Raw genomic sequence first — 14,549 nt, 5'->3', positions numbered from 1 at the left:
ACCTCGGTGACACTTCTCACCATTATACCTCAGTGACACATCTCAACATTATACCTCAGTGACACTTCTCAACATTATACCTCAGTGACACCTCTCACCATTATACCTCAGTGACACTTTTTACCATTATACCTCAGTGACACCTCTCACCATTATACCTCAGTGACACTTCTCAACATTATATCCCGAGGGACACCTCTCACCATTATACCTCAGTGACACTTCTCAACATTATACCTCAGTGACATTTTTTACCATTATACCTCAGTGACACTTCTCACCATTATACCTCAGTGACACTTTTTACCATTATACCTCAGTGACACTTCTCAACATTATACCTCAGTGACACTTTTCAACATTATACCTCAGTGACACTTCTAAACATTATACCCCGAGGGACACCTCTCACCATTATACCTCAGTGACACTTCTCAACATTATACCTCAGTGACACTTTTTACCATTATACCTCAGTGACACTTCTCAACATTATACCTCAGTGACACCTCTCACCATTATACCTCAGTGACACTTTTTACCATTATACCTCAGTGACACCTCTCACCATTATACCTCAGTGACACTTCTCAACATTATATCCCGAGGGACACCTCTCACCATTATACCTCAGTGACACTTCTCAACATTATACCTCAGTGACATTTTTTACCATTATACCTCAGTGACACTTCTCACCATTATACCCCAGTGACACTTTTTACCATTATACCTCAGTGACACTTCTCAACATTGTGCCTCAGTGACACTTTTCAACATTATACCTCAGTGACACTTCTCAACATCATACCTCAGTGACACTTCTCAACATTATACCTCAGTGACACTTCTCAACATTATACCTCAGTGACACTTCTCACCATTATACCTCAGTGACACATCTCAACATTATACCTCAGGGACACTTCTCACCATTATACCTCAGTGACACATCTCAACATTATACCTCAGTGACACTTCTAAACATTATACCCCGAGGGACACCTCTCACCATTATACCTCAGTGACACTTCTCAACATTATACCTCAGTGACACTTTTTACCATTATACCTCAGTGACACTTCTCACCACTATACCTCAGTGACACTTCTCAACATTATACCTCAGTGACACTTCTCAACATTATACCTCAGTGACACTTCTCAAAATTATACCTAAGTGACACTTCTCAACATTATACCTCAGTGACACTTCTCACCATTATACCTCAGTGACACATCTCAACATTATACCTCAGTGACACTTCTCACCATTATACCTCAGTGACACATCTCAACATTATACCTCAGTGACACTTCTCAACATATACCTCAGTGACACTTCTAAACATTATATCCCGAGGGACACCTCTCACCATTATACCTCAGTGACACTTCTCAACATTATACCTCAGTGACATTTTTTACCATTATACCTCAGTGACACTTCTCACCATTATACCTCAGTGACACTTTTTACCATTATACCTCAGTGACACTTCTCAACATTATACCTCAGTGACACTTTTCAACATTATACCTCAGTGACACTTCTAAACATTATACCCCGAGGGACACCTCTCACCATTATACCTCAGTGACACTTCTCAACATTATACCTCAGTGACACTTTTTACCATTATACCTCAGTGACACTTCTCACCATTATACCTCAGTGACACTTCTCAATATTATAGCTCAGTGACACTCCTCAACATTATAACTCAGTGATACTTCTCAACATTATACCTCAGTGACACTTCTCAACATTATACCTTAGTGACACTTCTCACCATTATACCTCAGTGACACATCTCAACATTATACCTCAGTGACACTTCTCACCATTATACCTCAGTGACACATCTCAACATTATACCTCAGTGACGCTTCTCAACATTATACCTCAGTGACACTTCTCAACATTATACCTCAGTGACACTTCTCAACATATACCTCAGTGACACTTCTAAACATTATACCCCGAGGGACACCTCTCACCATTATACCTCAGTGACACTTCTCAACATTATACCTCAGTGACATTTTTTACCATTATACCTCAGTGACACTTCTCACCATTATACCTCAGTGACACTTTTTACCATTATACCTCAGTGACACTTCTCACCATTATACCTCAGTGACACTTTTTACCATTATACCTCAGTGACACTTCTCACCATTATACCTCAGTGACACTTCTCACCATTATACCTCACTGACACTTCTCACCATTATACCTCAGTGACACTTCTCAACATTATACCTCAGTGACACTTGTCAACATTATACCTCAGTGACACTTCTCAACATTATAACTCAGTGACACTTCTCAACATTATACCTCAGTGACACTTTTCAACATTATACCTCAGTGACACTTCTCAACATTATACCTCGGTGACACTTCTCACCATTATACCTCAGTGACACATCTCAACATTATACCTCAGTGACACTTCTCAACATTATACCTCAGTGACACCTCTCACCATTATACCTCAGTGACACTTTTTACCATTATACCTCAGTGACACCTCTCACCATTATACCTCAGTGACACTTCTCAACATTATATCCCGAGGGACACCTCTCACCATTATACCTCAGTGACACTTCTCAACATTATACCTCAGTGACATTTTTTACCATTATACCTCAGTGACACTTCTCACCATTATACCTCAGTGACACTTTTTACCATTATACCTCAGTGACACTTCTCAACATTATACCTCAGTGACACTTTTCAACATTATACCTCAGTGACACTTCTAAACATTATACCCCGAGGGACACCTCTCACCATTATACCTCAGTGACACTTCTCAACATTATACCTCAGTGACACTTTTTACCATTATACCTCAGTGACACTTCTCAACATTATACCTCAGTGACACCTCTCACCATTATACCTCAGTGACACTTTTTACCATTATACCTCAGTGACACCTCTCACCATTATACCTCAGTGACACTTCTCAACATTATATCCCGAGGGACACCTCTCACCATTATACCTCAGTGACACTTCTCAACATTATACCTCAGTGACATTTTTTACCATTATACCTCAGTGACACTTCTCACCATTATACCCCAGTGACACTTTTTACCATTATACCTCAGTGACACTTCTCAACATTGTGCCTCAGTGACACTTTTCAACATTATACCTCAGTGACACTTCTAAACATTATACCCCGAGGGACACCTCTCACCATTATACCTCAGTGACACTTCTCAACATTATACCTCAGTGACACTTTTTACCATTATACCTCAGTGACACTTCTCACCATTATACCTCAGTGACACTTCTCAATATTATACCTCAGTGACATTCCTCAACATTATAACTCAGTGACACTTCTCAACATTATACCTCAGTGACACTTCTCAACATTATACCTTAGTGACACTTCTCACCATTATACCTCAGTGACACATCTCAACATTATACCTCAGTGACACTTCTCACCATTATACCTCAGTGACACATCTCAACATTATACCTCAGTGACGCTTCTCAACATTATACCTCAGTGACACTTCTCAACATTATACCTCAGTGACACTTCTCAACATATACCTCAGTGACACTTCTAAACATTATACCCCGAGGGACACTTCTCACCATTATACCTCAGTGACACTTCTCAACATTATACCTCAGTGACATTTTTTACCATTATACCTCAGTAACACTTCTCACCATTATACCTCAGTGACACTTTTTACCATTATACCTCAGTGACACTTCTCACCATTATACCTCAGTGACACTTTTTACCATTATACCTCAGTGACATTTCTCACCATTATACCTCAGTGACACTTCTCACCATTATACCTCACTGACACTTCTCACCATTATAACTCAGTGACACTTCTCAACATTATACCTCAGTGACACTTCTCAACATTATACCTCAGTGACACTTCTCAACATTATAACTCAGTGACACTTCTCAACATTATACCTCAGTGACACTTTTCAACATTATACCTCAGTGACACTTCTCAACATTATACCTCGGTGACACTTCTCACCATTATACCTCAGTGACACATCTCAACATTATACCTCAGTGACACCTCTCACCATTATACCTCAGTGACACTTTTTACCATTATACCTCAGTGACACCTCTCACCATTATACCTCAGTGACACTTCTCAACATTATACCCAAAGGACACATCTCACCATTATACCTTAGTGACACTTCTCAACATTATACCTTAGTGACACTTCTCAATATTATACCTCAGTGACACTTCTCACCATTATACCTCAGTGACACTTCTCAACATTATACCTCAGTGACACTTCTCACCATTATACCTCAGTGACACTTCTCAACATTATAACTCAGTGACACTTCTCAACATTATACCTCAGTGACACTTCTCAACATTATACCTCAGTGACACTTCTCAACATTATACCTCAGTGACACTTCTCAACATTATATCTCAGTGACACTTCTCAACATTATACCTCAGTGACACTTCTAAACATTATACCCCGAGGGACACCTCTCACCATTATACCTCAGTGACACTTCTCAACATTATACCTCAGTGACACTTCTCAACATTATACCTCAGTGACACTTCTAAACATTATAACGCGAGGGACACCTCTCACCATTATACCTCAGTGACACTTCTCAACATTATACCTCAGTGACACTTCTCAACATTATACCTCAGTGACACTTCTCAACATTATGCCTTAGTGACACTTCTCAACATTATACCTCAGTGACACTTCTCATCATTATACCTCAGTGACACTTCTCAACATTATACCCCAAAGGACACCTCTCACCATGATACCTTAGTGACACTTCTCAACATTATACCTCAGTGACACTTCTCAACATTATACCTTTATGACACTTATCAACATTATACCTTAGTGACACTTCTCAACATTATACCTCAGTGACACATCTCAACATTATACCTCAGTAACACTTCTCAGCATTATACCTCGGTGACACTTCTCAACATTATACCTCAGTGACACTTCTCAACATTATAACCCTGGTGACACCTCTCACCATTATACCTCAGTGACACTTCTCAACATTATACCCCAAAGGACACCTCTCACCATTATACCTCAGTGACACTTCTCAACATTATACCCCAAAGGACACCTCTCACCATTATACCACAGTGACACTCCTCAACATTATACCCAAAAGGACACCTCTCACCATTATTCCTCAGTGACACTTCTCAACATTATACCTCAGTGACACCTCTCACTATTATACCTCAGTGACACTTCTCAACATTATACCTCAGTGACACTTCTCAACATTATACCCCAAAGGACACCTCTCACCATTATACCTCAGTGACACTTCTCAATATTATACCCCGAAGGAACCTCTCACCATTATACCTCAGTGACACTTATCAACATTATACCAAAAATGACACCTCTCAACATTATACCTCAGTGACACTTCTCAACATTATACCCCAAAGGACACCTCTCACCATTATACCCTAGGGACACTTCTCAACATTATACCCAAAGGACACTTCTCACCATTATACCTCAGTGACACTTTTCAACATTATTCCCAAAAGGACACCTCTCACCATTATACCTCGGTGACACTTCTCAACATTATACCACAGTGACACTTCTCAACATTATACCCCAAAGGACAACTCTCACCATTATACCACAGTGACACTTCTCAACATTATACCCAAAAGGACACCTCTCACCATTATTCCTCAGTGACACTTCTCAACATTATACCCCAAAGGACACCTCTCACCATTATACCTCAGTGACACTTCTCAATATTATACCCCAAAGGAACCTCTCACCATTATACCTCAGTGACACTTCTCAACATTATACCAAAAATGACACCTCTCAACATTATACCTCAGTGACACTTCTCAACATTATACCCCAATGGACACTTCTCACCATTATACCTCAGTGACACTTTTCAACATTATACCCAAAAGGACACCTCTCACCATTATACCTCGGTGACACTTCTCAACATTATACCACAGTGACACTTCTCAACATTATACCTCAGTGACACTTCTCAACATTATAACCCTGGTGACACCTCTCACCATTATACCTCAGTGACACTTCTCAACATTATACCCCAAAGGACACCTCTCACCATTATACCTCAGTGACACTTCTCAACATTATACCCCAAAGGACACCTCTCACCATTATACCACAGTGACACTTCTCAACATTATACTTCAGTGACACTTCTCAACATTATACCTCAGTGACACTTCTCAACATTTTACCTTTATGACACTTATCAACATTATACCTTAGTGACACTTATCAACATTATACCTCAGTGACACATCTCAACATTATACCTCAGTAACACTTCTCAACATTATACCTCAGTGACACTTCTCAACATTATAACCCTGGTGACACCTCTCACCATTATACCTCAGTGACACTTCTCAACATTATACCCCAAAGAACACTTCTCACCATTATACCTCAGTGACACTTCTCAACATTATACCCCAAAGGACACCTCTCACCATTATACCACAGTGGCACTTCTCAACATTATACCCAAAAGGACACCTCTCACCATTATTCCTCAGTGACACCTCTCACTATTATACCTCAGTGACTCTTCTCAACATTATGCCCTAAAGGACACCTCTCACCATTATACCTCAGTGACACTTCTCAATATTATACCCCAAAGGAACCTCTCACCATTATAACTCAGTGACACTTCTCAACACTATACCGAAAAGGACACCTCTCACCAATATACCTCAGTGACACTTCTCAACATTATACCCCAAAGGACACCTCTCACCATTATACCTCAGTGACACTTCTCAACATTATACCAAAAATGACACCTCTCACCATTATACCTCAGTGACACTTCTCAACATTATACCGCAAAGGACACCTCTCACCATTATACCCCAGTGACACTTCTCAACATTATACCCAAAGGACACTTCTCACCATTATACCTCAGTGACACTTTTCAACATTATACCCAAAAGGACACTTCTTACCATTATACCTCAGTGACACTTCTCAACATTATACCTCAGTGACACTTCTCATCATTATAACTCAGTGATACTTCTCAGCATTATACCTTTGTGACACTTCTCAACATTATACCCCAAAGGACACCTCTCACCATGATACCTTAGTGACACTTCTCAACATTATACCTCAGTGACACTTCTCAACATTATACCTTTATGACACTTATCAACATTAAAGCTTAGTGACACTTCTCAACATAATACCTCAGTGACACATCTCAACATTATACCTCAGTAACACTTCTCAACATTATACCTCGGTGACACTTCTCAACATTATACCACAGTGACACTTCTCAACATTATACCTCAGTGACACTTTTCAACATTATAACCCTGGTGACACCTCTCACCATTATACCTCAGTGATACTTCTCAACATTATACTCCAAAGGACACCTCTCACCATTATACCTCAGTGACACTTCTCAACATTATACCCCAAAGGACACCTATCACCATTATACCACAGTGACACTTCTCAACATTATACCCAAAAGAACACCTCTCACCATTATTCCTCAGTGACACTTCTCAACATTATACCTCAGTGACACCTCTCACTATTATACCTCAGTGACACTTCTCAACATTATACCTCAGTGACACTTCTCAACATTATACCCCAAAGGACACCTCTCACCATTATACCTCAGTGACACTTCTCAATATTATACCCCAAAGAAACCTCTCACCATTATACCTCAGTGACACTTCTCAACACTATACCCAAAAGGACACCTCTCACCAATATACGTCAGTGACACTTCTCAACATTATACCCCAAAGGACACCTCTCACCATTATACCTCAGTGACACTTCTCAACATTATACACAAAGGACACATCTCACCATTATACCTCAGTGACACTTCTCAACATTATACCAAAAATGACACCTCTCACCATTATACCTCAGTGACACTTCTCAACATTATACCCCAAAGGACACCTCTCACCATTATACCCCAGTGACACTTCTCAACGTTATACCCAAAGGACACTTCTCACCATTATACCTCAGTGACACTTTTCAACATTATACCCAAAAGGACTCCTCTCACCATTATACCTCAGAGACACTTCTCAACATTATACACCAAAGGACACCTCTCACCATTATACCTCAGTGACACTTCTCAACATTATACATCAGTGACACTTCTCAACATTATACCTCAGTGACACTTCTCAACATTATACCTCAGTGACACTTCTCAACATTATACCTCAGTAACACTTCTCAACATTGTACCTCAGTGACACTTCTCAACATTATACCTCAGTGACACTTCTCAACATTATACTTTAGTGACACTTCTCAACATTATACCTCAGTGACACTTCTCAATATTATACCCCAAAGGAACCTCTCACCATTATACCTCAGTGACACTTCTCAACACTATACCGAAAAGGACACCTCTCACCAATATACCTCAGTGACACTTCTCAACATTATACCCCAAAGGACACCTCTCACCATTATACCTCAGTGACACTTCTCAACATTATACCAAAAATGACACCTCTCACCATTATACCTCAGTGACACTTCTCAACATTATACCGCAAAGGACACCTCTCACCATTATACCCCAGTGACACTTCTCAACATTATACCCAAAGGACACTTCTCACCATTATACCTCAGTGACACTTTTCAACATTATACCCAAAAGGACACCTCTCACCATTATACCTCAGTGACACTTCTCAACATTATACCTCAGTGACACTTCTCATCATTATACATCAGTGATACTTCTCAACATTATACCTTAGTGACACTTCTCAACATTGTACCCCAAAGGACACCTCTCACCATGATACCTTAGTGACACTTCTCAACATTATACCTCAGTGACACTTCTCAACATTATACCTTTATGACACTTATCAACATTATACCTTAGTGACACTTCTCAACATAATACCTCAGTGACACATCTCAACATTATACCTCAGTAACACTTCTCAACATTATACCTCGGTGACACTTCTCAACATTATACCACAGTGACACTTCTCAACATTATACCTCAGTGACACTTCTCAACATTATAACCCTGGTGACACCTCTCACCATTATACCTCAGTGATACTTCTCAACATTATACACCAAAGGACACCTCTCACCATTATACCTCAGTGACACTTCTCAACATTATACCCCAAAGGACACCTATCACCATTATACCACAGTGACACTTCTCAACATTATACCCAAAAGAACACCTCTCACCATTATTCCTCAGTGACACTTCTCAACATTATAACTCAGTGACACCTCTCACTATTATACCTCAGTGACACTTCTCAACATTATACCTCTGTGACACTTATCAACATTATACCCCAAAGGACACCTCTCACCATTATACCTCAGTGACACTTCTCAATATTATACCCCAAAGGAACCTCTCACCATTATACCTCAGTGACACTTCTCAACACTATACCCAAAAGGACACCTCTCATCAATATACCTCAGTGACACTTCTCAACATTATACCCCAAAGGACACCTCTCACCATTATACCTCAGTGACACTTCTCAACATTATACACAAAGGACACATCTCACCATTATACCTCAGTGACACTTCTCAACATTATACCAAAAATGACACCTCTCACCATTATACCTCAGTGACACTTCTCAACATTATACCCCAAAGGACACCTCTCACCATTATACCCCAGTGACACTTCTCAACGTTATACCCAAAGGACACTTCTCACCATTATACCTCAGTGTCACTTTTCAACATTATACCCAAAAGGACTCCTCTCACCATTATACCTCAGTGACACTTCTCAACATTATACCCCAAAGGACACCTCTCACCATTATACCTCAGTGACACTTCTCAACATTATACATCAGTGACACTTCTCAACATTATACCTCAGTGACACTTCTCAACATTATACTTCAGTAACACTTCTCAACATTGTTCCTCAGTGACACTTCTCAACATTATACCTCAGTGACACTTCTCAACATTATACTTTAGTGACACTTCTCAACATTATACCTCAGTGACACTTCTCAACATTATACTTCAGTGACACTTCTCAACATTGTACCTCAGTGACACTTCTCAACATTATACCTCAGTGACACTTCTAAACATTATACGCCGAATGACACCTCTCACCATTATACCTCAGTGACACTTCTCAACATTATACCTCAGTGACACTTCTCAACATTATACCTCAGTGACACTTCTAAATATTATAACGCGAGGGACACCTCTCACCATTATACCTCAGTGACACTTCTCAACATTATACCTCAGTGACACTTCTCAACATTATACCTCAGTGACACTTCTCAACATTATACCTCAGTGACACTTCTCAACATTATGCCTTAGTGACACTTTTCAACATTATACCTCAGTGACACTTCTCATCATTATACCTCAGTGATATTTCTCACCATTATATCTTAGTGACACTTCTCAACATTATACCCCAAAGGACACCTCTCACCATTATACCTCAGTGACACTTCTCAACATTATACCCCAAAGGACACCTCTCACCATTATACCACAGTGACACTTCTCAACATTATACCCAAAAGGACACCTCTCACCATTATTCCTCAGTGACACTTCTCAACATTATACCTCAGTGACACCTCTCACTATTATACCTCAGTGACACTTCTCAACATTATACCCCAGTGACACTTCTCAACATTATACCCCAAAGGACACCTCTCACCATTATACCTCAGTGACACTTCTCAATATTATACCCCAAAGGAACCTCTCGCCATTATACCTCAGTGACACTTCTCAACACTATACCCAAAAGGACACCTCTCACCAATATACCTCAGTGACACTTCTCAACATTATACCCCAAAGGACACCTCTCACCATTATACCTCAGTGACACTTTTCAACATTATACCCAAAAGGACACCTCTCACCATTATACTTCAGTGACACTTCTCAACATTATACCCCCAAAGGACACCTCTCACCATTATACCTCAGTGACACTTCTCAACATTATACCCCAAAGGACACCTCTCACCATTATACCTCAGTGACACTTCTCAACATTATACTTCAGTGACACTTCTCACCATTATACATCAGTGACACTTTTCAACATTATACCCAAAAGGACACCTCTCACCATTATACCTCAGTGGCACTTCTCAACATTATACCCCAAAGGACACCACTCACCATTATACCTCACTGACACTTCTCAACATTATACCTTAGTGACACTTCTCAATATTATACCTCAGTGACACTTCTCACCATTATACCTCAGTGACACTTCTCAACATTATATCTCAGTGACACTTCTCACCATTATACCTCAGTGACACTTCTCAACATTATAACTCAGTGACACTTCTCAACATTATACCTCAGTGACACTTCTCAACATTATACCTCAGTGACACTTCTCAACATTATACCTCAGTGACACTTCTCAACATTATACCTCAGTGACACTTCTCAACATTATACCTCAGTGACACTTCTCAACATTATACCCCGAGGGACACCACTCACCATTATACCTCAGTGACACTTCTCAACATTATGCCTTAGTGACACTTCTCAACATTATACCTCAGTGACACTTCTCATCATTCATTATACCTCAGTGATACTTCACAACATTATACCTTAGTGACACTTCTCAACATTATACCCCAAAGGACACCTCTCACCATGATACCTTAGTGACACTTCTCAACATTATACCTCAGTGACACTTCTCAACATTTTACCTTTATGAAACTTATCAACATTATACCTTAGTGACACTTCTCAACATTATACCTCAGTGACACATCTCAACATTATACCTCAGTAACACTTCTCAACATTATACCTCGGTGACACTTCTCATCATTATACCACATTGACACTTCTCAACATTATACCTCAGTGACACTTCTCAACATTATAACCCTGGTGACACCTCTCACCATTATACCTCATTGACACTTCTCAACATTATACCCCAAAGAACACTTCTCACCATTATACCTCAGTGACACTTCTCAACATTATACCCCAAAGGACACCTCTCAACATTATACCACAGTGACACTTCTCAACATTATACCCAAAAGGACACCTCTCACCATTATTCCTCAGTGACACTTCTCAACATTATACCTCAGCGACACCTCTCACTATTATACCTCAGTGACACTTCTCAACATTATGCCCTAAAGGACACCTCTCATCATTATACCTCAGTGACACTTCTCAATATTATAACCCAAAGGAACCTCTCACCATTCTACCTCAGTGACACTTCTCAACACTATACCGAAAAGGACACCTCTCACCAATATACCTCAGTGACACTTCTCCACATTATACCCCAAAGGACACCTCTCACCATTATACCTCAGTGACACTTCTCAACATTATACCAAAAATGACACCTCTCACCATTATACCTCAGTGACACTTCTCAACATTATACCGCAATGGACACCGCTCACCATTATACCCCAGTGACACTTCTCAACATTATACCCAAAGGACACTTCTCACCATTATACCTCAGTGACACTTTTCAACATTATACCCAAAAGGACACCTCTCACCATTATACCTCAGTGACACTTCTCAACATTATACCTCAGTGACACTTCTCATCATTATACCTCAGTGATACTTCTCAACATTATACCTTAGCGACACTTCTCAACATTATACCCCAAAGGACACCTCTCACCATTATACCTCAGTGACGCTTCTCAACATTATACCTCAGTGACACTTCTCAACATTATACCTCAGTGACACTTCTCAACATATACCTCAGTGACACTTCTAAACATTATACCCCGAGGGACACCTCTCACCATTATACCTCAGTGACACTTCTCAACATTATACCTCAGTGACATTTTTTACCATTATACCTCAGTGACACTTCTCACCATTATACCTCAGTGACACTTTTTACCATTATACCTCAGTGACACTTCTCACCATTATACCTCAGTGACACTTTTTACCATTATACCTCAGTGACACTTCTCACCATTATACCTCAGTGACACTTCTCACCATTATACCTCACTGACACTTCTCACCATTATACCTCAGTGACACTTCTCAACATTATACCTCAGTGACACTTGTCAACATTATACCTCAGTGACACTTCTCAACATTATAACTCAGTGACACTTCTCAACATTATACCTCAGTGACACTTTTCAACATTATACCTCAGTGACACTTCTCAACATTATACCTCGGTGACACTTCTCACCATTATACCTCAGTGACACATCTCAACATTATACCTCAGTGACACTTCTCAACATTATACCTCAGTGACATCTCTCACCATTATACCTCAGTGACACTTTTTACCATTATACCTCAGTGACACCTCTCACCATTATACCTCAGTGACACTTCTCAACATTATATCCCGAGGGACACCTCTCACCATTATACCTCAGTGACACTTCTCAACATTATACCTCAGTGACATTTTTTACCATTATACCTCAGTGACACTTCTCACCATTATACCTCAGTGACACTTTTTACCATTATACCTCAGTGACACTTCTCAACATTATACCTCAGTGACACTTTTCAACATTATACCTCAGTGACACTTCTAAACATTATACCCCGAGGGACACCTCTCACCATTATACCTCAGTGACACTTCTCAACATTATACCTCAGTGACACTTTTTACCATTATACCACAGTGACACTTCTCAACATTATACCTCAGTGACACCTCTCACCATTATACCTCAGTGACACTTTTTACCATTATACCTCAGTGACACCTCTCACCATTATACCTCAGTGACACTTCTCAACATTATATCCCGAGGGACACCTCTCACCATTATACCTCAGTGACACTTCTCAACATTATACCTCAGTGACATTTTTTACCATTATACCTCAGTGACACTTCTCACCATTATACCCCAGTGACACTTTTTACCATTATACCTCAGTGACACTTCTCAACATTGTGCCTCAGTGACACTTTTCAACATTATACCTCAGTGACACTTCTAAACATTATACCCCGAGGGACACCTCTCACCATTATACCTCAGTGACACTTCTCAACATTATACCTCAGTGACACTTTTTACCATTATACCTCAGTGACACTTCTCACCATTATACCTCAGTGACACTTCTCAATATTATACCTCAGTGACATTCCTCAACATTATAACTCAGTGACACTTCTCAACATTATACCTCAGTGACACTTCTCAACATTATACCTCAGTGACACTTCTCAACATTATACCTCAGTGACACTTCTCAACATATACCTCAGTGACACTTCTAAACATTATACCCCGAGGGACACCTCTCACCATTATACCTCAGTGACACTTCTCAACATTATACCTCAGTGACATTTT

This window comes from Saccoglossus kowalevskii, chromosome 1 (assembly GCF_978046115.1).
Source record: "Saccoglossus kowalevskii chromosome 1, keSacKowa6.1, whole genome shotgun sequence".
NCBI classification, from domain to species: domain Eukaryota; kingdom Metazoa; phylum Hemichordata; class Enteropneusta; family Harrimaniidae; genus Saccoglossus; species Saccoglossus kowalevskii.
The sequence above is the reverse complement of the archived record's forward strand: the minus strand, read 5'-3'. Positions refer to the sequence as shown.